Source organism: Prosopis cineraria, unplaced genomic scaffold, assembly GCF_029017545.1.
Source record: "Prosopis cineraria cultivar Desert tree isolate PC_DT_omini unplaced genomic scaffold, ASM2901754v1 PC4, whole genome shotgun sequence".
NCBI lineage: Eukaryota > Viridiplantae > Streptophyta > Magnoliopsida > Fabales > Fabaceae > Prosopis > Prosopis cineraria.
In genome coordinates, this window is record NW_026555335.1 from 25,740,765 (window position 1) to 25,767,438 (window position 26,674).

Sequence of the window (26,674 nt, forward strand, 5' to 3'; positions counted from 1 at the left end):
TCTTGTTAAGATATTAATAAGTAAAGTTATGTGATTAACAAGTAATGTAACAATCAAGTGGCTTGGAAATAAGATTTATTATATATATAATTTTATGCATTATATGATTGAATGGGTTGAGTGGCTTGGTGGTCCAAAACTTTTTAATGAACTAAGGGGTCTTGGGTATAAAACCCACCTTGGCCACCTTTGGAGAATTTAATTCTCCATAATTCTCCACCCACCATTGGTGATGGTCTAGCCAGCGGTCGAAGCTCCAACGATGAAGGTCCAGTGGTTGCCGTCACTAGCAGTGGTGCTTTGGCGATGGGGCTGTTTTTTTTAAATATTTGAACTGAGGGTATTTTGGTCTCTCCTACATTCAACTTATTTTTAATTTAGTCTTTAAGGATTGAACTGATGTTTTGAAATCTTTTGGGACCCACCAGAAGATATATTGCTACTTAGGTCCTCAAATTAAATTCTCCCATATTTGTTCAAATCTTACAATTATAGCATCTAGCAGAAAAAAATGAGAATTTCAATTTACCTCCTTGTAATGAAATCTATTATGTGCCTTTTTCTTGCAAACACTATAAGTGATAGATCTACCCTTCTTGCTCAATTTTTCTAGTTTGAATCTAGCCCTAGCCTTCCTCATATCTACCTCTTCAGTTTTGATTCTCTTTTTTTTAGGCCTTCTAGGAAATATACAAATAGGTGGTGGCAGCATAGGAAAAGTATTTTCATTATCTAAAAAATTCTTACCCCTAACAGGTTGCAATTTTTGCTTATAGTTAATGGTGTATGAGTCCTTGTGGTAGAAGGGTGAAATTTTAGTAATGGGGTCTAGCTCCGTATGATATAAGGCACAAATAGCATATTGGCATGGGATTCCAATCAAATCCCATGCCTAACAAGTACACATCTTCCTAGTTATAAACACTGTTTGCCTATCCCACCCTTCAGTGACCTCATAGCCCTTATCCCCATTGAATACAATAGTACACTTAGAAGCAAGTTCTCTATTTCCATCAAAAAATTCCATACACTTAGGACCATAATCACTTTGCCACTTAGTCACACGATTCTCACTCTCTGCCTACTTTTACATCATTTTTACTCTTATACCATCAAACATGCTAGTAATAGGTAAATACCTATATTCATTAATCCATGAATTAAAACTCTCAATGGAATTGTTATCAACTACCTATATCTGACATCTAGAATTGAAGTAAGCTCTTACCCACGCTTGTATTGGGTAACTTAACATTAGCTTTGCTGCTCGGCTGCTTAAGTTGCCTATAACCTTGAGGTTATCTTTAAATTATGCCTCAAATGAGCTCTAAGCACATGTGAAGAAGATCTTCCTCAATTCATTCCCCCTCTATCTCTTAGACCAATTTGTATAGATATGTTGAGCATATAGCCTATGCTCAGCCTCTGGCAGTACATTGGATATAACAGTCATCAAGCCTTACACAAGAATATTTAACAAGCTAAGAACACTAGACATCAACACAGCACAGATAATGACATTTGTATAACTTACCTTCTGCATATCTGACATAGTAGTCACTTTTGATCCATTGCCAAGATCTAATGACCTCTGTAGCCATTGGGTAAACCATGTCCAATTTGTGCCCATCTCTTTTTCAATCAATCTAAAGGCTAACGAGTATAAGGAATCATCAGTATCTAAACCTACAACTGTAAGTAAAATCCCCCTAGCTTTCCCTTTTAGAAATGTCCCATCTATTCCTATAAATGGCCTACTACCTTGTTTCTAACTAACTTGAAACATATTATTTACATAAGTTAAACAACTTTTACAAGGTAATAAAAAAATTTTTCTAAAAAAATAAGATTCATACTTTGAAGCGTTGAAGCAGAGGTACATCCTCTTAAAAACTCTTTTTCTAGCTTCTAATGCCTCATTACTAACCTTAAAACTTGCATCAATCCCCAAATTTAAGATCCTCAACTCATTGCAATAGGCTTCTAGCTTCCTAAACTCATCCATATAGTTCCCCTTCATCTCTCAAAGTATTTTCCTCTTTGCACACTTACACTTGTGGATACTCACATTCACCTTCATCTTCCTCTCCACATCTCTTTTCACGTCCTTTAGCTTAAAGTAAGAATTCTCTTAAATTTTATCCTTGAACTAGTTAGCCAACCAGTACATAGAGGCTCATGGGTTCTTGTAAACCCTAGTGCACTTATGCTCATAGCATAATGTCTTCACTTCATACCTAGATTGGATCCATCTTTAGAAGCATAAAGAATAAATAGACACCCCTCTTGACATATATATTGGATCCTATTTTTCTCACTCTTATTCACTATTATATTCATACTAGTGTGTACTGTATAGTTGTCCACAACCATTTTAATAGCACTTTTGTTAGGAAAAGTCATGCCCACATTAAAAAAAGGCCAACTTCCCTCCTTTATAGGCTTTCTAACCATTTCAAAAGGCCTATGGTCATCCTCAAGGCCTAATGAATCCTCACTGCTTCTCCCAATAAATGGTTCACTTTCATAATATGGAGACAAATCATCTAAACTCTCCATGGTATCATCATCCATAGAATCTCTCTTATAACTCTCATACGAACTATCAGATAAATCACTATCATCCCTTTCATATACATCACTATTAGACAAGTCCTTACCATATTGAATAATTTGGTCTGTAGACTCATCTATTACTTCTACCATTCTTTCCACATCTTCAGGTATGTCACCAAGATCTTCTACATCCTCTATGTCATCATCAGTCACATCTTGCACACTATCTATCTTATCGTTAAGAGTTAAGTCTACTTTTTCCCTAGAAATTAACCAATCACCATATAACATATTTTCAATTATTGAATCATAATCACCTCTCAGTCGCCTTCTAGTCTATTCCCATCCTTTGTCTGCTGCATCCACCATTTGACAATATGTAGCCAAAAGCTCTACTCACCTCATGTCACTCAACAGTCCTTGGCTATTGCCCTCTTCTTCTGTAACATTGACTCTGGCCATATTACTCTACTAACAGAAAATAGGACAAAAATTAAAGGGCTTCAAGGGGATTTCATGTTCAAAGGATGAAAATTAGAGGATGAAAATTGGTGCTTACCTGTGCCTTTGTAGATTCTTTTTCTTCTAAAACCCTAACAAGCATTTCTTCTGTCACATAAGCCTCGCTTTCTTCACTACCTTGTGTGTCGACCATTGGCACTTTTCCTTTCTTCTTCCCCATGACAAAAATCATGATTCTAGATGAACCTTACAAACCTCTCGATTTTTTATTTTGAATAAACATAGAGCAATTTTGTGTTACCTAAAACCATTCAAACCTAGGTTAGCATTAGGCTCATCATTCTGTGGTTATTCAATGTTAGACTCATCATTTTGTGTAGTTGACTCATCATTTTCAAACCTACAAGAATAAGCCACATTAGCGTTAGACTAGTCAAATGATAGGCGGCAAGCCAAATAAGCAGTTAACGCACGAAATAAATGGAGTTAAGAGGCAAGAGATAGATTTGTTACTTCTTCATCGACTAACTGAGGTTATGGGTATTTTTGCCCTTTTTTTCTCACTTTAGAATATTGGGTGCCCCTGGCTACCCATTTTGTGAATATTTTTACCCCTTTACCCATATATGTATATATATAAAATATAATGTAATCTCTTGTATATCCGTCAATTCATATAGATAATTTTTTAGTAAATTATACAATTAATTTATGCAATAAACTATATTCACATAATTAACAAAAATAAATAATCACTTTCATATTATACAAACTACGATAACTTTAGCAAGGTCATAAAAAATCAAGGATAAAGAAAAAACATAAATTAAATATTAGCTAAGAGATATAATAAGGTTTATCAGTAATTTTTGCAACATAGTTGTAAAAAACAATACCTAAAACAAAAATAAATAAACAAGAAATTTGAAAAAATTATGACTAATATTTAATAGAGATTAAATATAGAATAACTAAAACACTTTATACAAACTATGAAAAAAAGACAAGCAATCATCTGGCTATACACAAGTTTTAGCTGTCTAAAACATTGAACAGATACATATAAAAAACATGCATAGATTCCAAATTAGTGTTAAACCCTGATTTTGATTATTACAAAATAAAGAGAAGTTTTGTGCATTTCAAGCATTCTTAATTAAAATAATTAGCTTAACATTAAAACTAACTAAGTAAGGGCTTATACGAACAGAAGGTATGCTATCTCATTAGTTAAGTATTTGACTTAACTATAATCCTTTGTACTTAAAGTTGTCTTGTTCAAAAATATTTCTAAGTGTTAATAACACCAGTACTAGATGCCTTAATACCAGTGTTACCTCTGTTATCTTCACTGTTCTATTGATTCTTGGTACATATAACACCGGTCCTACTCATTCTAACACCGATGTTACCCTTTTGAACTTGTATAATTGAGTCTCTCTTATTCGAACCTTTTTCCTTGCACTGGTACTATCTTTTCAACAATAGTCTTATTTTTCTTTTATCCTTAGTGTAGTTATATCAACACCTGTGTTACATGGTTAGCACCTGTACTAAGTTTTGCTCAAATTTGTGCAACGCCTGTGCTAACATCTTAACATTGGTATTGTCCTTTCTTCTATTCTATGAAGAGATTTGATTAATATATTACTTCAATGTTATTTTCTTTTAACATTGGTGCTTTTCAAAATATTTTACTTCTTCCAAAAATATCAAGAATCTTTGTCTTTTGTGTATTGGATTACATCGATACCACAAGCACAACACCTGTGCTAAAACTTTCTTTTTGTATCTGTTCATGACTGTAACACCGGTGCTAGATCATAGTAACACTAACGCTACTATGTATCTTTGTGCTTTGTTTTTCATATCTTTTCTAAAGGTCATCATAACTCATCTTTTAATCCTTCTTTTCATCTATAATCAATTGTGTTTACTCTATATCCTTACTAAATGATATCTAAACACAATTATCTCCTTGAAGTTCTTCTAGCTGCTAATATTTGTTTTGATCACTGAGCTTACCTTCTATTAAATCAAAACGTATAAATTTTAACCACTTTTGTTAGAAGCATTTATTGTTTTTGGCTGTTATTGTATAAAAGAGGAAGTCTCTACCATAAAGCATTGTTCCATTGGCTAGTCTACTGGAGAGCCTAAGAGAAGCTTGAATATCCAAGGAAACTCAAAGCTAAAAGGAAACAGATTACAAGCAACCTCCGACAAAAAAAGTTGAGTCTAATGGATCATTTGTGATTCTTAACTATAAATAAGGCTTATTTATGAAACACTGAAGCAAGAGGAAAAATGAGAACTGTAAGAACATTCTGCATTTATTCAGTATCAAAGTTTACCTATCTTTTTATGTATCATTTATTGATAGATAGCTTTATTAATTATATACCTACTCTAAAAGAGAGTTTAAAAGTAGTAGTAGTTCATTCTTGAACTTACTCTATTTATCCTTGTTTTACATCTTCAAGGGGGAGTTTAAGGAGATTTATTATTACCTTTATAAGGGAAAAGTTTCAAACTTATTGAAAAGTCTGTTTATGTATTGTGGCAACCAAGAGCCTGGACTAATCTTGGTAATATAGTTAAAAATCTCAGGAGGTTTTCGAGGACTGGACATAGACTCAAGTGGTAGGAGTCAAACCAAGATAAATCATCTGTGTCAAGCTCTATTTGTTTAACTCTTGTGTTTGGTGATTTCATTCCTTTACCTTACTTATTATTACTGCATTTCATTTAAAATTTCAATTAGCCCAATTCACCCTCCTTTGGGTATTTACAATTGGTATCAAAGTCTGGTAGCTCATATTTGACTTAACTATCTGAGTAAAAGATCCCACTAATGGCTAATTTTGCATATGACAATTTTGAAAAAGGTATGTCAACAACAAGGCCTCTTGCATTCAAAGGAGAAGACTATCCATTCTAGAAAAGCAGAATAATGATGTATCTTGAAGCCCCTACATTGAGATGTTGGACATCATTACTAGAGGTCCATATGTTCCCACGATTCTTAGAGATGATAGCTTGATGAGATAAAAAACAAGAGAAGAATGGGATGATGAGGACAAAAGAAGATTAAATCTCAATGCTAAGGCAAAACTTATAATTGCCTGTGCTCTCAATAGAATGGAATATTATCGTATTACTCACTGCACTACTGCAAAAGAAATGTAAGATGCCTTGAGACAAGCTCATGAAGGAACTGATAGAGTTAAGGAAAATAAGAAGAGTAGTCTCATCTATGATTATAAGACATTCAAGATGAAGGAAGGAGAAGCAGTCAAGGATATGCAAGTATATTTTACTCATATTATCAATCATTTGATAAATTTGGGCAAAACTTACACTCAAGTTAAACAAGTTAAAAAAATCCTCAAAAGTCTTCCAATGGCATGGCAACCCAAAATCATTGCCATTATAGAGGAACAAGGAGTATCAATGATTTTAATAGTTATACTCTTTTGAAGTCTTAAAGAACATGAATCAACATTACTTCAATACAAGGAAGATATGGGCAAAAAGAAGAAAGGCATTACTCTGAAAGTCGATGAAGATAAATTAAAAGCAAAGTCTAATAAAGATGAAGAATTTAGCATGATGGTCAAACAATTCAAAAGATTTTACCGAGGAAAGAAGAACTTTAAAAAGGGATCTTCAAGCAATAAGAAAGATCAAAAGGAGCTACTGACATGTTATGAATACAAGAAACTATGACATATTAAATAGGATTGTCCTCAGTGGTAAAAGAAACAAGAAAAGGAGAAGAAAAAGGAAAAGCCTTAGAAGAAGAAGAAGGCCTTTGCTACATGGGAAGAGATAGCTCCTCGGATGATGAAGAAGAGGAGGGGGAAACAATAAAACTATGCCTTATAGCACAATAAATAGATTTGACTAAATCATAATCAGATGAGATAAATTCTTATCTTCTACAAAATGAATATAATGAGTTGTTTTACTTGTTTAAAGAACAGTACAAACTGCATATCATTACAATCTTAAAATAACATCCTAAAAAATGATTTAGCAAAATTTACTTAGGGTACTGAGATGCTAAACATTTTGATTGGTTCACAAAGGTGCATCTATGATAGGTTAGGAATTGGATATAATCTTATCACTAATAACAGAAGAAGCCTAAAAAAGCAGCCAGATACTATCAGTTACTTTAAAACTTTTGTGCATTCTTCTAGTTCGTTTATTACCTGCTCATATTGTAACAAGACAGGGCATCATGTTAAGTCTTGCCTATATAGGAAGAATGGCATTGGAAGCTCCTTGAAATGGGTTCCTAAAAATAGAAATATTTATAGGAAACCAACTAATGAGAAAGGACCTATCAAGAAATGGGTACCTAAAATGAAATAGTCTTTATTTACAAGTATGCCTCATTGTCTCTAAGAGGAATAATTGGTATATAGACAATGGGTGCTCCAGACATATGATTAGAGATTTAAATCAATTCATAGAACTACATAAAAGAGATAGTGGTCATGTCACTTTTGGAGGTGATCAAAAGGGTCACATTGCTAGTTTTGAAAATATGGGAAGAGGAAAAGAAGTAAGCATTGAAGGAGTACTATATGCCAAAAGTCTCTTTCACAATCTAATAAGCATAAGTCAAAGTTGTGACAGAGGAAACAGAGTCATCTTTGACTCAACGGAATGCATTGTTCAACAAAAAGCAAATGGAAAGATACTTCTTCATACCGACAGAGATGGTAATTATTATATTATTGATTTAAATTATGAACCTCTTTCTCAAACCTGTTTTCTAAGTAAATTTGAGGAAAGCTATCTGTGGCACAAACGCTTGGCTTATGTGAACAAAAGACAGATTGAAAAACTTTTACAAAATAGTTTAGTTATTAGTTTGCCACCCTTAAGCTTTGGTAAAGAAAAATTTTTCCAAGCCTGTTAATTTGAAAAACAAGCTAAAACTTCATTTAAGTCTAAAAATTTTATTTCAACTGAAAAACCTCTTTAGCTCTTGCATATGGATTTAGTGGGTCCTATGAGAATAAAAAGTTTTGGTAGAAATCTTTATACTTTAGTTATTATTGATGATTACTCTTTTACCTAGACTTACTTTCTTAAGTCTAAGGATGAAACTTTTTATGCCTTTAGTATATTTGTCAAAAAGGTCCAAAATGAGAAGGGTATTTCTATAGTGTCAATTAGGTCTGATCATGGAGGAGAATTTGAAAATGGTGACTTTATGAATTACTGCGATGAAAATGAAATCAGACATAACTTCATTACACTAAGAACTGCTCAACAAAATGGAGTGGTAGAAAGGAAAAATAGAGTACTTCCATAAATGGCTAGAGCTATGCTTAGTGACAATGGTGTGTCACAAATATTTTGGGCTGATACTATGAATACTGCTTATTACATTATCAACAGAGCTTACATAAGGCCTAAGCTCAACAATACATCATATGAACTCTACAAGGAAAGAAAGCTAAACATATCTCACTTCCATGTGTTTGGTAGCAAGAGCTTAATTAGTTTGAAAGAAGCCAAGTATGGGACTTGGTACCAAGGCCCAAAAATCATCTAATAATTGGAACTAAATGGGTCTTCAAGAACAAACTTGATAAAGGAGGAATCATTATCAGAAACAAAGCTCAACTAGTGGCAAAAGGATATAATCAAGAAGAAATTATAGACTATGAAGAAACCTTTACTCCAGTTGCTAGATTGGAAACAATTTTTCTACTTCTAGCATATGCATTTGTGAAAGATATCAAGCTATACTAGATGGATGTAAAAATTACTTTTCTCAATAGATACATCCTTGAAAAAGTATATGTTGAACAACCACCTAGTTTTAAAGATCCTCAAAAATCTAATGCTGTCTTCAAATTGAAGAAAGCTCTTTAGAGACTCAAACAAGCCACTAGAGCTTGGTATGATCGATTGAGTTCCTTTCTTTTAGAAAAATGATTCAATTGAGGTAAAATTGATACTACTCTCTTTATGAAAAGAAAAAGGGATCAGTTATTAATTATTGAAATTTATGTAGATGATATTATATTTGGTGCAACTGATGAATCTCTGTGTAAGGAATTTTCTGAGTTAATACATGGAGAATTTGAAATGTCTATGATGGGAGAATTGGCATTCTTTCTAGGACTACAAATTAAGCAAAGGAAGGATGTTATATTTTTGTGCTAAACTAAATATCTTAGAGAAATGCTCAAAAAGTTTGGGATGAATCAAACTAATGGAATTGATACACCAATGAACTCAACCATCAAAATGGATGAAGATGCTGTTGGAACAGAATATGATTGTGAATCATATAGAGGTGATAGGTCATATTTGTTAAACATTTTTCTTAGGTATCTAGGATCACATCTCATGATAGGAAACCTTAAAATGTGCATTCTTGGTGTTAAATTAGGGTTTTGAACCCTATTGAGAAAGTATACATTTTAAGGGTATTTTGGTCATTTTTGCACTTTGTTGGGAATTCAAGGGAAAATTGGAAATTTTATGTGTGAATTAGTTTTAGGGCCATTTTTATATGTTAAGAGTCTTCATATGCATTGATATCACATTCTTAGTGCAATTTTGCCTAAGTGTTCAAATACATGCATTAGAGGTAATTTGGTCATAAAATGTAATTTTCACCAAATTAGGGTTAAGCTTGAGATTTATGTCTTTTGATGAGCTAAAATGATTGATTTAATTACTTTTTATTGATTCATCCTAGGTTGATATTCATTAGGAAAAGATAACATTTTAAGGTTGTCTCCTTAGTAGTTTCTAATTAGCCTTTGATTTTAGTTCAAGTGTGTGCATGTCTACACTTGAGTTTTATGAGGCTTTCATTTTTCCTTATACATTTTAATACCTTGGATCAATTAAATATTGTCTACTTAAATAAATGTCACACTATGGTTATTTGATTATTTAAATTAATTGTGATTTAAGTGAATAAGTGTGACAAATAAAGATATAACTCAATTAGCACATGAAGGAAGCTTGGGAATGTGAATTCAGACCTGGAATGAGAGGCAAAGTGACGTGATTAACAAGGTTTAAGAGGCTCACAAGAAGGTTCAATGCACATGCACATAAAAGATCAAGTTGACTTGTTAAAGCTCAAGTTAATTGCAATGTCTTTAAGAAGCTTGGAGGCAAATTTCAAATCTAAAATTGAGCTTCACTTGGAGTGAATTCCGAGGCAATTAAGGGAGCATAAGAACTTATCAAATCCATGCACATATAGGATTAGAAGAGCAAGCATTGAATTATTACCTAAGTGACTTGCAATATAGACTACCTTTAACCTCACTTGACCTAGTCACTTGTAATGTGTGTTGTGGCAACTTATTTAGGAAATCATTCACCCTAAATTTCGTCCAAACATATTTGAATGAGGCTAGGATTAGATTTTAGAGATCAATCAAGCACAATTTCAGATTTTCTTCTTCATGTCCTTCATTTTCTCTTAATTCTCTCTCTATACTTCCACTCTCTCTCCTCCATATCTCTCAATCTAACCATCCAAATTTAACCAAACCACCACCATTCTCTTCCTCTCTTCCTCCTCTACAAACCTAATAGCTTTTATAAGATCAAACCTAGTTTGATTTGGGTAAAATTCATGGGAAAAAGAGCAGGAATTTTGGAGCTTTAACCTAGAGATTGTTTGAAGATGTGAGGCTAGATTCTTGAAAGAGCTACTATGTAGAGGAAGAAACCTCAAGTTTGTAATATTTTCTATTTGGATTTGAATTTCTTCTTTGTACTTTTCTCTCTCTAGAATTATAAATTTGTATGACTTTTTGATGTTGTAATTTCAAGTGATGATTCATAATACTTGTTGCTACTTAAGTTTTGTTACTTTGAGCTCTAGATTTGGCCTCTTCAAGTTGATTCATAATATTAGTTAGTTTAATCAGTTTAACATGTTTTCTTGCTTGTCATAATCTTGCCAACTTGAATGCATGTGAATATCTTTATGAATCATAACCTTGAACATGTTGATTCTATCATATGTGCTTGACCTAATTGACTCATGTTTGTAACACTTTGATGCTAGCTTTGCTTTGGCTCACTTTAAGACCATAATCTTAGATTGGGGTTGGTTAAGGTATTAGTTAAGTATTGGTTAATATAACTAAGTCACTAAAACCAAAGAGAAGAGACAAGAAACCAAACTAGCTAGGTTGTAATCAAACAAGGATAGGTGACCAATTCCACATAGGAGTTCCTACTTTTAACAGATTTTCACATATCCACTTGATTCACTTTAAAATTAGGTTTAATAGTTTAATTAGTTTTGAGTTTAAATCTATCTCACATACCTTTTAACTTGTAACACATTTCAAACCTAATTTTCAACTAACCCTCCTCATAGAGATTGACCTAGGTTCACATTAGTACTACATTACTGTAGCTTAGTATTATTTTGCTAAACCTTAGTCAAGAGGATGATTGGATCTCTTCTATATTTAATAGCAAGTCATCTAAATATATCTTTCAATATTGGTCTTTGTACAAGATTTCAATCAGCACTAAAAGAATACCATGTGACTGCAGTAAAAAGGATTTTTAGATATCTAAAAGATACTGATTCATTAGGCCTATGGTATCCTAAAGGAGGAAGTAAGTTCTTAATTAGATATTTTGATGCTGATTTTGGTGGGTGCAAGATAGAGAGAAAAAGCATGAGTGGAACATGTCACTTTTTTAGTGGATCACTTGAGTCTTAGGCAAGCAAAAAACAAAATACTATCTCCTTATTATCAACTGAATTGGAATATATGGTTGCTGGATTGTGTTGTTCTCTAATCTTATAGATGAAGCAACAACTTGAAGACTTTGGAATCAAGCTCAAGAAATATTCCAATCAAATGTGACAATACCATTACAATATGCTTGGCTAAAAATCTAGTTCATCATTCTCAAACTAAGCATATTGATATTCATCCTCACTTCATTGGAGATCATGTTAAAAAAAAAAGATGTCACAGTAGAATTCCTCCTTAATGAACTATAGCTTATTGATATCTTCACAAAACCTCTAGGAGTAGAACAATTCGTATTCATAAGAAAAGAGTTGGGTCTGTTAAATCCCAATGAATTGTAAGCAATTCATTCTTCTTACTCATTCTTTTAAATCTATTTAATTATATATTCTAACGTAGGCATCGGAGTGGCTATTTGAAAGTGCAGGTTTCTATCTAAAGAAATTTTCTATTAGTGTTATAAGAATATATAACCTTGGTGTTAGAAGTTTAACACCAATTCTAATGGTTATTTTGAGATATTGCAGAAAGCTAACTTCGATAGTAACATTGGTGCTATGTTGTTCAACATTGGTGCTATGAAAGCTACTTCAAAGTTATTAACTTTGCTAAGAGATGAGTGTGACACCTCAAAATGACTTAGCATGGATAAGAATAAATTGATTTACAACTTTAAATAAGGTAAAAATTGAACTTTAATTTTTTGGGTTTAACATCAGTGCTATGATAAGCAACATTGGTGCTACATTTGTCTATATATATATGTATATGTGCCAATATGCTTTCTCACTTAGTTCACTATTTTGCCTTAAAACCACCGGTGCTACTTTCCTCTCGCATAAACTCTCTCTTCATTCTTCTCTCTCATAACCATTTCTCCTGTAAACCCGACCATTCCTCTATCAAATTTACACCATTTTTCTCTATTTAAATTACTAATATTCATTGACCAATCCGTGATGAAGCTTGCTCGAACAAAAATGACTAAAAAGGCTTTGAAAGCTCAAGGACTCTCTATGTCTGATTTCTTCCAAGCTAGAGACATTGTGGTTAAGTGAGCTAGGTCTAGATGAGGAAATCCAAGTCTCAGCAGCTATAACGAAGTGATCAATAAAGCATAGCAAGTTGCAAAGGTTAGAAAGAGAAGGAAAGAATGAAGACAAAATCTCCCGATGAAGAACAAGTGAAAACTACTGGTACAGCTTCATCTTAACCCACTCCTAAGAAGCCTAGGACTACTCGAAAAGGAAAAGAGCATCAAAGAAAGCTAAGGCTTCTCAACCCTTTGAACATGAATCAGTCTCCTCCGAGAGGACACCTGAGGGTACAATGCCTAGCTAACCACACTTTGGAAATCATGAAGAACAGAGAAAGAGAAAAGGAAAAGCTCCTATCACTGAGGCATCAGATGAGAGTAATGATTTAGTTGGCTTCTGCTTCAAATCACTCCACACTAGACAAATTCCAAGCTTGGCCTTAAAAATGGCTGGAAAAAAGTTAGTAAATCTTGGATTGTCAACCTTATAGAGCTTAAAGAGAAGGGATATGATGTTATTGAAATGATGAAGCCTTACAAGATACTGTTAGAGCTCAACATGGCAGTAAGTCTAAAAGTTGTACGAGCTTTCTACAGTTCTCTACAAGTTCTGCACTATGGTGAAATACTAAGAGCAATAGTGAGAGGAAAGTCTTTTGACATTACAAAAGACTATCTCAACACCCTTTTGAATTTTCCAACCAATAAGAGGTTGATAAGGCTATCAGATCTATCCTATAAGAAGCCAGTCATGTTCATAATGCTAGTGCCAACCTAAGAAGTAAGCACTGGTCCAGTAGAAAAGCCCAACTCCATGCTAATACTTCACAGAGTAATCTATTGCATGTTGTCAAGGTCGATTACTTGTAAAAGAACTAGGGTAAATAAATTTATCATTGAAGACTTGAGGTTTATGACTGCTTTGATCAAAGGATTCAAATTGAATGTTTCCTCCATCATCTTTGAAAAGATCAAGAACTTAGTCTAGCTGAGCAGAAAAAGAGATAGGAAATATCTCATCTATAGAAATATAATTTCTAAAATGTTGGAAGATTAGAAGATTATGTACCTAGAAGGCAATGAAGTGCTGGGACATAAGGAGATCAATTATGTGACTCTAAAAAACATGGAAATTATTAAAGAAGGAGGAGGTAGTGCCCAAACTGAAACTCATTCAGTAGCAGCTCATAGTGCTTAAGGCAGACAAGATTCTCAACTAGCTTAGAATAATTCATTTATTCCACCGCCATCACAAGGAGTATATCTTGATTCAAATGTTGTCAAGTGGTTAGATAGGAGATTTAAGATTCAACCTAAGTTTTTGACCTTATATCTTGAAAGACAAGTTGAAGACTTCAATTAGAGACTAAAGAGAGCCTCTGTAGAAATTAGGGAAGAATTAAAGGAAGAAATTATTTTGCTAAGAGCTCAAGTTTTGAGTTTAGGAGCTATACCAGCCAGACCAAGAGACTCATCTGAGTGCTATTCTCCTTTTAGGATGGGTACTCCTACTAGTATCTCTTTCTAAGATAATGCTGGTGTCTCTTTACATGAGGATTTTGTGTCAGTACATACGTCCAGCACCTCTACTTTAAAGAAGGAGACTGAGGCAGACATTGATAGTGACTTACAAATACCCTCCAAGATTGGAAATTTGAAGGTTGGACCAATTTTCTCTACTAATTCTAAACTAAGAGCTATGTTTGAAGATAGTTCAAAAGGAGCTAAGTCACATGCTTTAGACAACAACAAGCTTGCACTGGTTGTGGCCAAGATTACCAGAGAGTATATCGAGATATCTAATAATGAGGAAGTGTAATGCCCTCACTGACATTACCATATGCTCCATTACAAATTCACTAATTTCTATGAATATTTGAGTTGAAAACATTGAGTTCCCAAGAAAAGATTTCCATAAAACATTTTTATAATCTCTTGGGTTATTCAATCCCATACACAATTACATACACAGCGGAAGCATTTAGACTTGGTGGATCAAGGGTCAAGAGAACATGTGCATCACTTAAAAATAAAGTGAAAATTTGCACTATGTGTCGTGATATGTGGCACTGAGGCCACAGTCGCCCACTCTGTACTGTGCGTTGTGGCATGGAGTACATGTGCCATGACACGAAGTACATGTGCCGCGACACATACACTTGAATTGGCAAATGGCAGTTTCTAATATGAAATTTAGATACACGCCATTTCCACATACGAAGTCTGATTGGAATGGTTCAAATGCCCATATGAAACTTGTTTTGAAATCTAACTAATGACACTAGTTTCATCCCAATCTATCAAAAATTGGACACTAAAGTGCACGTTGACCATTTTCTATCAAATTTTTGTCACTTAAGTGTCTCAATTCAAGACCAATTGTCATTAGCCACTTTTTGGGCCTTGACCAAGTCCAAATAGACAAAATACACCTAATTGACCATACACATGCACAATATAAAACACACATATAAAAATTTGGCCTATAAATCGCCCATTTCTCTCTTTGGGCTAAATTCACGTTCCATTTCTTTAATCTCATATATGGCCAAAACATTACTAATAATCTCCACCCATCTCTTATTCACACATAATTACATCCATCCACTAGCCCATTCAGTTATTTCACCTTTCACACATATACAAGGGCTAGGGAGTTCAAAATCATAAAAGAACATACCATAATCAAATCTCATGCACATGTACAATTCCTATGGCAACTTATACATATACAAGACTAATATTAACCAAATTCATTACACGATATCTTACAAAAGATTTAGGCAAGAGATGTCAACTCAACCTATATCCTTTTCCTTTGACCCACTAGTACCAGAACCTGAAAAATATAAATAACCATGAGTGAGATAAAAATCTCAGTAACCAAATATAGCTCATTAAACGTCAATTACCACAAATAACCATGCCAAAGTAATTGAAAACATCATATAGCACATACATATAACATATCAATACTAAATTATTATTTTCGCATGTAAATCATATTTCAAACACTTTTACACCACAGCATGATCAACTATCCACCAATCCTCCAAAGCTCTTCGATATGAAACCATAGGCTCTTCTGGATCAACCACTTATTGACCCGAGCTCACTTTTGGTGGTAGAAACACCCGGCCAAAGGTAATCTAACCCACCTATAGACTATGGTTTCCTTCTTTACACACTTGTGATAGAGGTGTCGTTGACTCCTAACCGCATTCTAATAGGTACTAGGGAGTTGCCAGACTGCCCAGATATCCCATGGTAATAGTCTCAGAATATGTTGTACCGGATTACCCATGGTAACAGCTTGTATAATGCTACACTGAATGTCCCATAGTGCTAGCCTGACCATATAGATTTTTCACTCACATATCTCCACACACACACAACCCCACATATCCTGGGTGAACTCTCACCCTCTATGATCATGCTCTTTCACAACTTTCACTACTTATACACCTTTCCACAATATATATATATATATATACTTTCACATTATATATATATCCATTAAAATCAATAAATTTTCAAATTCATTTCACAATGTAAAGTTCATGCTAAAACTCATATATTCACAATTTGACATTTGACATTCACTTCTACATAGTTATAATAGTTAATAAACATAATAAACTATATGGTTACCTTAACCTTTCTATTCAATAGAAAGGGTTATCTGTGTAACTTCAACTCTATTCAAGCTCCTTTCTTGTAACTTGTGCATCATACTATAACCTAAATAGAATTGGCATTCAGAGTCAATTTCTCTATTGACCAAAAGTGCCAATTATCATATTTAAACACTCAATCATTATCAAATCCATATTTCACACTCAATTTTACACATTACTACTGATCACCTTTCATTTTAAGCCTTAACATTTTCTAGCAATTTTTCTCTCACTACTCTCTCTCTAAAATTTAGGCAATTCTTGCTTAGAGCTTTAAAACTTTATCATTTTGATTTAAACTAGTTACAAAGCACTAGTTTAGCTCCAAGGAACCTTTTTATTACTATTGGATAAGAAATAAACTCCTTAAAACTCCCAAATTCACTTTCTCATTGGTTAAAACTAAGAGAAAATAGGGTAGATTCAGAGGTTAAGGCAGTACATGACTTACTCGATAAGTAAGGAGTCATAAACATCGTCCATGCTCCTGATTTTGGTTACCCTAACACAACCTTGGCTCTTCTCCATGCCTAATCTCTTCTCTCATGCTCTCCCTTCTATTTTCCACAAGCTGGACATGTCCTAAAAGTCTTTGCCATAAAGCATTGTTCCATTGGCTAGTCCACTGGAGAACCTAAGAGAAGCTCGAATATCCAAGGAAACTCAAAGCTAGAAGGAAACCAATTACAAGCAACCTCCAACAAAAAAAATTATAAGTCTAATGGATCATTTATGACTCTCAACTATAAATAAGGCTCATTTATGAAACACTAAAGCAGGAGCAAAAATGAGAACCACAAGAACATTCTGCATTTATTGAGTATGAAAGTTTACCTACCTTCTGTGTATCATTTATTGATGAGAGCTTTATTGATTATATACCTACTCTAAAAGAGAGTTTAAAAATAGTAATAGTTCATTCTTAAACTTACTCTGTTTATCTTTGTTTTACATCTTTAAAATAGAGGAACTTAAGCTTGGGGAGCTTAAGGGGATTTATTATTACCTTTGTAAGGGGGAGATTTTAGACTTATATAAAAGTATGTTGATGTACTGTGGCAACCAAGAGCTCAGATTTATCTTAGTAATATAGTTAAAAATCTCAGGAGGTTCCTGAGGACTGGATGTAGATTCAAGTGGTAAGAATTGAACTAGAATAAATCATCTATGTCAAGCTTTATTCATTCAACTCTCATGTTTAGTAATTTCATTCCTTTACCTCACTTATTATTACTGCATTTCATTTAAAATTTAATTAATCCAATTCGCCCCCTCTTGGGGTATGTACAATTAGAAATTAGTTTCTTATTCAAAGATTAATAGAAATTATCATCATTACCTTTTTGAAAGTTCAAAACTTGACAAAATCAAGTCATTTATCATTGAAAACATGAAGATTGAAGATCCAATTGTCTGTTCGCCATATCTCAATAAAGCTTTATACACTTCAAGAGTGGAAAGAAAATTATCAACTGAAAAGAAATAAAAGCAAAATCATGAAAATCCATATACATATGGATAGGTAGATAAAAGGTAAGAAAAATGAAAAAAGGAACCTGTTATTAATGTACTCGTACAAGAAACCTTAGCTAGAGAATACAATAAGAGCAATCTTAGCAATTAGAGAATAGATAACTCGTGGGTTGCAAGAGAAAATAGCAAGTGACTAGACGCAGGGAATGACCAAGATGAAGAGATTAGGGTTTGAAAATTTCAAGAAGAGTTAAATACTATCTCTAATTTTTAAAAATAATTAGAAAATCATAGCAACTAATTTTTTAAAAAATTAAACTAATTACTAAAAAAAATTAATTTTCAAGAGAGAGGTGGTGTTTCCATCACCTGAAAATGCCACCTCTCTCGGTTAAATAATTTTTTCAATATTTAATATTTGATAAATAATATTTAATATATATATTAAAAATAATATAAATTAAAAAAATCAATCTTTAAGAGAGAGGTGGTGTTTCCATCACCTAAAAATGCCACTTTCTCATTGAAATAATGTTTTATTATTTAATATTTAGTAAATAATATTTAATAATTATCTATTATAAAAATAATATTAATTAAAAAATAATTTAATCTATAAGAGAGAGGTGGCATTCTCATCACCTAGAAATGCTACCTCTCTCATTCAAATAATTTTTTATTATTTATTATTTAATAAATAATATTTAATAATTATATATTTTAAAAATAATATTAAAAAATTTAATCTATAAGAGAGATGTGTCGTTTCTATTACCTGAAAACACCATCTTTCTCATTTAAATATTTTTTTAATATTTAATATTTGATAAACATTATTTTATATATAAATATTTTAAAAATAATATTAATTAATAAAAAATTATTGCAAGAGAAAGAGGTGGCATTTTCATCATTTGATAAACATTTTTTATTATTTAATATTAAGTAAATATTTTTGTTAATTATATGTTTCAAAAATAAAATTAATTATTAAATAATTACTAAAAAATATATATCACTCAACAAAATCAATGGAAAAAATTAGTCACCTATGATTAGTAACTAAAATATTTATTAAATATTATATTTATTAAAAATATATATTTTATATAAAATAATTAAAAACTATTAGGTGGTGTTTCTTTATGGGAAAGAGCTTATTAAAAATATATATCTTGTTCATAAATTCATTATTCTCAAATCATGTTGTTTTTCTAAAAGAGCTTCTTACCTACCTTTTCAGAACATATAATGCAAAGAGATATTATTTTTCTTATTTGCCATGTGAGAGAAATGCTTTGCCGAAAAGCACTATTACATTGCCTCATTTTAGAGATTGCTTAGATAACTCACAAGAAAGAAGATGATGATGATCTAACAGCTATATTCATGAGTGTAATGGATCATTTATGGAGCCGAACTATAAATAAGAAAATTCATGAAGACGGTGAAATAACGAACATACAAAAATGAAATTAAGCTATTCATATTTATTGTGTACCAACCTTTTGAGTTTGTATTGATTACATGAGAGCTTTATTGATCATATATCAACTCTTAAAGAGAGTTTAACAGTAGTAGTTCATTCTTGAACTTATTATGTTCATCTCTATTTTTTTGACTTGAAATAGAGGATTGAGTTTAAGAGAGATATATCATTACCTTTTATAAAGGGGATTGATTCAAACTCTATTATGAGTCTGCAAATGTACTAAAGCTACCAAGAGCCTGAATTAATATTGGCAGAGTTAGTAGAGAGATGCTTGAGGACTGAACGTAGGCTCAAGTGGTTGGAGTTGAACCAGGATATTATTTGTGCAAGCTTTTCTTCCTCTTTGTCCATTGTGTTTGGTGATATCATTGTAAACTCATCCTTTAAATTTTATTATTATTAGCTAAATTTTTATAAAGCCCAATTCACTCCATTCTTAGGTGGATTTTCAATTGGTATCAGAGACTAGTTATTCAAATTTGATTTAACCATTAGAGTACAAAGATCCTACTAATGGCTAATTTTATAGATGATAACCTTAAAGAATGATTGTTCACAGCTCAACTACATGCCTTTAAGGGTAGTCCCTTATGGAAAAGCTAGATGATGATGTACTTAGAAGCTTTTGACATTGAAATGCCTGACATCATCATCGCCAAAGGCTTGTATGTTCCAATGACAAATGGAGATGATAGGCTAAAGAGAGAAAAGATAAAAGAAGAATGAAGTGATGAGGATAAGCATCTTATCAGTCTCAATACCAAGGTCAAGCATGCTATAGCTTGTGCACTTAATCGTGTTGTATACTATCATGTCACTCGTTACACAACTATTAAAGAAATGTAGGGTACCTAAGGCAAGCTCATGAAGGAATTGATAGAGTAAAGGAAAACAAAAAAAAGTAGTTTAATACAAGAGTATGAAACATTCAAGATGAAGGATGGTGGAACCATCAAAGATGTACAAATCAGATTCACTCCTATTATAAACTATCTTATGAATTTGGAGAAGACGTACACACAAGCTGAACAAGTGAGGAAGATACTTAAAAGTCTTCTTGTGGAATGGCAATCAAAGATCACTACCATTATTGAAGCACAAGGAGTGTCTCTTCGAAAGCTTAGAAGAACATGAGTCCACACTTCAACAATACAAGGAAGATATGAATAAGAAGAAAAAGGGAATTGCCTTAAAAGCTATTAAAGAAGAGGAATTAGATGCTAATAAGTCACATTTATTACACACTTTTTTTGTTATTATTGACTGAAAATCATGTTATATTTACCCAAATTACACACTTACTGCATTGATTGTGAAAAATTACCTAAGTGTAGGATTCTGTGTATTAAGGGCATTTTGATCAAAAAATTAGACTTTTGAGAAAAATGTTTGAGAAAATTTATATGAAGATGAAACTTTAGTCTAAAAGAATAATGGTCCAATTAAATTTTTGAAATCCATCTTAAATTGAGAATAATTAATTTCTCAAGTCAATTGTTTTAGAAAGTCAAAGTTTTGAGTTGACTTGTTTTCTTACACTTGGGTTAGGTCATTGTTGTGCGTGTGTGCCTTACAATTTTTGAAAAATACAAATATTATCCATATGCTTTGAGCTTTGATCATGTATGTCACATTTATTTGTGTAGAGTTTCATACCTTGGATTTGGCATATAAGGACCAATGGATTAGAATACTAAATGAGTCACGAGGCAAAACACATGAGTTTTAGGGCAAAAGTACAAGCCTTGCATGGTCTTGCACACATTGTACTATATTTTGATTCCACTCACTCTCTCTCTTAATTTCATATTGTTTTTAGCTTTATTTAATTTAATTTTTAGACCTTTTTACTCTGAATTTTCATGCATTTTACCATGGTAAATAATAAAGTTACCCTTTCTCATTTCTCACCCATTTTCTTAACATTAGAGCTGGGCTCATTCACCTTAGACTTGAATCAAATTACCTTCATTTTAGTTTCAGCATTCATTCTTCCATTCACTCTCATTTTTTAGCCTCCACCTTTCTCCATTCTCTCTCCATTGTTCTTCATATTCTTTATCTCCATCTCACTTTTCCTCTATATCTCATGATCCAACCATTAAAATCCTAATTTGAATCTACCATTCTTCTTATTCCACCTCACTTTTCAAACCCTAAACTTTATTTTCTTTGTTTAGCTTCAAAATCCTCAAGGTGTTTATAAGTATGGTTCAGCCATGGTGAAAGCATTGTGCTCAAATAGATTTCAAGATGACTAGAGGCTAAATCTATGAGGAGTGCTAGGAAGAAAGGATGCTAAAGGAGTCTTGAAGTCTCTCAAGGAAGGTTAAAGGTTATGGCCACTCTCCATTAAGCCTAAGTTGATGTAATATTGTTTTTAAAATTAGGAGCATTGTTATATCTTGTTTTTGTTAACCAAAATTGGTATTTAACTTATTGGTTTAGTGTTTTTCTACTTGGTTTCACTTGGTGTAGTTGCTGGAACTTTTCTCCAATACATTGTAATTTATATAAATATATGTTTTATGTGTGTTGAATGTGTCTTATATTAGCTAGGTATAAATATGTTTGGTTGGTGTTTGATAAAATATTTTATGCGTAAAATTATGCATTTGACATACTATAGGCTAGGCTACATTTAAGGGAAACTAAGGGAGGTTTTGATTACTTTATACCTAGCTAAGGAATTGATTAAGGACTTATTATACAAAATTATGCAAGGACTTAGTTAATTGAATTGGTTAGGAAGGCACGCTTATACAAATTTGTGTAAGGGATTCAGTCAAGAATTAACCTAAGCCTAATTAAATAGAATAAACAAGGAATCTAGCATCCTATAACTCCTAGAACTCTACTTTAGAAAGGTTTAAACACTTTTATTTTGATTTCACTAGTTAATTAGGTTTTTAATTAAATTTGTGCAATTAATTTAATAGTTAAAGTCAATCAATCATGGCTAGTTTAGCTTACTAGTTTAGTCTTAATTGACCTTAGTTAGCCTCCTCAGTGAAGAATGACCTAAGTTGGCACTAATACTATATTAGTGTTAACTTAACAATTTTAGGGTGTAAGCGACATTCACTCTCAAATGCTAAATCTAGTCAAGACAATAAGTTCACCATGGTGGTCAAAAGATCCAAAAAGTTATACAAAGGCAAATGGAACTTTGGAGGGGATCATCTAGCAACAAAAAGGATGAGAAGGAACCCCTCACATGCTACGAATGCAAAAAGCTTGACTACATCAAATAGGACTACCCTTAATAGTAGAAGAAACAAGAATAGGAGAAGCCTAAAAAAAAGAAAGCCCTTGTAGCTTGGGGTGATAGCTCCTTAGAAGATGAAGAAGAAGAAATAGCTAATCTATATCTCATAGACAAGAAGAGAAAGAAGATAGTCAGATTGAGTTAATCAGATAAGGTAAACTTTGACTTACTTTAAATTGAATATAATAACTTATTTTCATTATTTCAAGAGCAATGCAAGAAACTTCTACATGCTAAGAAGACCATTTTAAAACTAGAAGACAAAATAAAAACTTCCTCTTAAAAAGAGAACATTGTGAAAGAGAAAAATGAAATGTGTACTAGTTGCGTTGCATTATAAAATCAGAATCACACCGTGAAAAGGGATTTAGATAAGTTCACTCATTGGATCTCAATGTTACATCTCTAATAGGTCAGGAATTGGGTATGATCCCATAACTAACACTTCTCAGAAGAAGCCAAAGAAGATAATAAAATATTATCATAGTTATTTTAATCCTCATGTTCATTCATCTGGTCCTTTTATCAATTATGCATATTGTAATAAGAAGGGTTACCATGTCAAGTCTTGCCTTCATGGGAAGAATGGTAGTAGTACTACTACAAAAAAGCCTTTTCACATCGCTTTTCTAGGGTATTTGCATTCCAATCGTGGGGACATAGATCAACACGACAGAGGAAGTTGACACATTCATGTCACTTTTTTTGTGGGATGTGGATAATTAAAACTATGTCCCTTTCACGTGGTTTATGAAGAAACCATGCCTCTCTTTTACAAAAGGGACACAGTTTCTCGATGAACTACATCCCTTTTATTAAAATTAGATGTGGTCCCTTTTTTTAAGAAAAGAGATGTGGTTTCTTCAAGCACCAAGTTGCTTTTACCTACACGTGGTTAATATAAACTACATCCTTTTTATAAAAGTGACATCGTCTATTTAATTTTTTTAAATAGGTAATTAGTATTTTTCTTTACAACCAATTAAACTTGAAAATTTTTACAACAGTAACAACCCTATATATACGACCAAAATGTCTAACAAATAACAGCAATAGCATAAGCATATAAACCAATTGAGCCATTATATATTCAAGTCCAACAAATTGAGCATATTCAATTAAGCCATTATATATTTATAGTCAAAGTCCAACAAATCATAACAATATACTGAGTAGAGTTTCCAACCATCTAATTTTTCTATAAGTCAAGCTAAAATCCTAACTAAACAAACTATAAAATCTAGACTATGTCAATAGCTCTTGAAGAAGTTGACATGCCAAACTATTTTGAATGTCATTTGTTTCTTCATTGGTGTAGGGATACTCATTGTCAAAAAGTTACAAATTTTATAAAATTTTCATTTGATCTAGTAAAATTCCAAAGCCTCTGTACTTCCTCTCTAAATTTTCATTAAGATTAAAACTACATACTAGGTGCAAATTCTCATTGGTACCAGATTGAATAATCTCATACATATAAAAGATAATATAGTATCTGCATTCTATATTTCTTATCTATCGATAGCACTAGATATATGAAAATCAAATGATAAGCATAAAAAAAATTTATGGAATGATTGTGGATGAAAAATATTAAATAAAAATTATTCACTTTGGGAACACCCAAGTCGGTAGGCCATTTCTTTCCCCCACTTTTTGGTGGGCGGTGGCTTCCCCTAATTATTTGATATATTTTTAGTGAACTATAATGAAATTTAAATTAAAAAAGATATTAAAAAATTTAAATATATAAAAAACTAACATTTATAAAAATAACCTTAGCTTACATGTTAAATATATCTTTTATTTCAGTACCAGGTTGCTTGCCCATATAGCAAAACTAGTAACTCTTGTGCAAATATAGGCAGACAACACAAAGGGGCCAATGATAAGTACAGCATAAAAAAATATAATCAGTATGTGAAAACAAGAAAAATATTATCAAATTGAATATATATGCATAAATATAAACAAATTTCCCTCAAGTACTGGGGCCAAATAACACTGTAATTTTCTTTTTGAAATAGTATTGCCCATATATCTCATCCTATCATGGATATCATTATGAGTTAGCATCATACAAGTTGGATACAACAATCCAAATTGATCTTCTTTGGCTTTAGTATAGAGATTACTGATAAACCTATTAGTAGAAGGAGATAAAAATTAATGCATATAAATTAAAATAAAAGAAAATGAGACAAAATATAAATAATAATTTTACAAGATTGATAACATGGCCCAGGATACATCTAGCTCCCTCATTAATAAGACTTCCATGATATCTTCCTTAGCAATTGCAAAGGGATATATCCTATCTTTACCCACAATTCCTTTAGGCATCGTCAACTTAATTGGCTTTGTCATTGCCTTGAAAAGATCATATAATTGTGGTACATAAGGTTAGTCATAAGTATCCTCAAGATGCTAATGACACATCAAATAAATAAAAGTTATATATAAGTTAATTAAAATAAAAAAAATCAAACAATAATAGGTGTTTTTTTACCATCAAAACTGACATCTCCATACCAACAAGTCTATTAGGCTATAGAATGAAGTGACCTAAGGCTTAGCTTAATTTTATAACCTCATCAATGAGGAATAGCACTGTCACATGAGGATTGAGAATAACCTCAACTGACACCTTAACTTGATTATCCGAAATATTCATATGATGGGATTTTTCCCCAATTGTGTATACCCGAGCTATAGCAACAACCCATTTCATAGGTTTATCCAAGTAAAGAAAACAAGGAGTTTCATAATCTATAGAGGGGCTAGAGGCATGCACTATTGTCTCTAATGGATTATAGCTATCTTTTGCGCATTGAAGCACATGAGAAGTCTAGAGAAATAAGGAAAAAAGTTAAACATAAAATAGGAAAATAAAAAAGACTAGATATTTTACTAAATAAAAGTAATTAAAAACCTAGGGTCCTTGCTTCTCGGTTTCCTATGTAGTTCCCACGTTAGAGACCATGGATTTGAACTCTTGAAGAAGCTGCTCATAGAACAACACAAAATCCTGCTTGTACCTTTGAGCAACTTCCTCTCTAACCTCATCTAGAAGCTTATCAAGCTCAACTCTAGATACAACTCTTAAGCTTCGTGGTGGGTCTAAAATACTGCTTGAAACTGACTCCTTTTCCTACCCCTCTAAGATGACCAGGATAATTTGGCTTTTCAATTGCTGTCATCATAATGTTCGTTCTTCAAGTAGATTAAAAGGAATCTTGGAAAGCTTGTTCCTTAAGTGCATCCTACAATATACAAGTAATGAAAAGCATGAAGTCTAAAATTCAATTTAATTCATTCAGTATAATTACTTACAATTCTTGCAGCAATTTTAGCAGTGTCTGGAGTGATATATTGGCCTTTCTTGATTCTTGCCTCCTTCCATTTTATTTAATGAGTTGAAGGAGGCAGGGCATTAATAACAATGCTAGGGTTTGATCTTACAGCTTCCTTCAATTCCTTTGAATTAGCTTCCATAAGCTTCTTGTCTAGCTTCCAATATCCTCCCTGAGACAAGTAATATTGATATTTTCTTGGACTGTCTCTCTATGTTTAGTGAACATAATTTCTATGACTAAATTTTCACAAAGTCAAATATATATTTTTTTAAAAAAATGAATTAAGTTAGTGATTGATTTTATCAAAATTTACTTGAAATTTAGGATCTTCTCGTGACCTCACAAATTATGCCCAAGCCTCTTGATTAATGAACTTGTATTCCAAACATGGATCCTCATCCTTCGTTTCTCCTCAAATGTATTCCTTGCTAAGTGTTGGCTTGAAATCTTTCCATCGATCACGTTCTTATTAAAGCCAATATTTCTTCATCTTAGGGGTAGGAAGGATACCATAAGTGAGCTGCAAGGTATAATATCTATAAAGTAACTTAATAACATCAAATATAACTAAAACAAT